The sequence below is a fragment of the Mus caroli genome, unplaced genomic scaffold, assembly GCF_978045245.1.
Source record: "Mus caroli unplaced genomic scaffold, Mus_caroli_1 scaffold_9, whole genome shotgun sequence".
Taxonomy (NCBI): domain Eukaryota; kingdom Metazoa; phylum Chordata; class Mammalia; order Rodentia; family Muridae; genus Mus; species Mus caroli.
The window spans coordinates 108,986,320-108,987,362 of NW_028227264.1; the positions used below are offsets into that span (position 1 = coordinate 108,986,320).

At 34.9% G+C, this 1,043-nt stretch overlaps 1 non-coding gene across 1 annotated transcript; it reads right to left on the reverse strand.

Moving 5' to 3' along the window:
* Positions 1 to 375: 375 nt before the first annotated feature.
* On the reverse strand, positions 376 to 482 carry LOC115032291 (U6 spliceosomal RNA). The gene has a single exon (XR_003837931.1). It is a non-coding gene; the product is annotated as a U6 spliceosomal RNA (small nuclear RNA).
* Positions 483 to 1,043: the final 561 nt, after the last annotated feature.

The window sequence follows — 1,043 nt, forward strand, 5'->3', positions numbered from 1 at the left end:
GGCCCTGTGATCCATCCAATAGCTGACTGTGAGTATCCACTTCTGTGTTTGCTAGGGCCCTGGCATAGCCTCACAAGAGACAGCTATATCAGGGTCCTTTCAGCAAAATCTTGCTAGTGTATGCAATGGTGTCAGCGTTTGGAAGCTGATTATGGGATGGATCCCCGGGTATGGTAGTCTCTAGATGGTCCATCCTTTCATCTCAGCTCCAAACTTTGTCTCTGTAACTCCTTCCAAGGGTGTTTTGTTTCCAATTCTAAGAAGGGGCAAAGTGGACTCTTTGGTCTTCGTCCTTCTTGAGTTTCATGTGTTTTGCAAATTGTATCAATAGCCAGAAGCTGGAAAGAACTTAGATATTTTCTTTATTTACATTACAGATATTTGGAATGTTTCATGAATTTGCCTGTCATCCTTGCGCAGTGGCCATGCTAATCTTCTCTGCATTGTTCCAATTTTAGTATATGTGCTGCCAAAGCGAGCACTAGTTAACAATTCTTAAAGAACTCATTTGAAACTATTATATTACTAATTTGTATTAGATGTTATTAATTATAGCATACATAGACAATATTTTTACTTTGTCATATAACCATAGAAATTTTATCTTCTCAGTCGTAAACACATGCATAAACAAGCAATAGTAAGTGGGGTCAGCAAATTGTATTTACAAATATATGTAACAAAATATATATATATTGCCATTGTTATGCATAGATATGAACATATATGCATGTATGTAATTTTACTTACATTTTGTAATTTTGGATTTTTATTTTTCCTGAATTTCACATTTCAGTTTTATAATAGGAATGTTCACTCTATATTGGGAATTTGTATCTTCCTTATCCTCTATGAAGGAAGATCTTTGCAGTCACAATTTTTAATTATGAACATCTTGGCCTCAGTAAATACTATTTATGATGTATACATACTTCAACATGTGAGTTCTAATAGACACATGCACAAAACAACTCCCACACTCAAATGATCAGGGATCATTGTGAAACAGGAGGCAGAAAGATGTAATTTTAGAAGCAAAATAC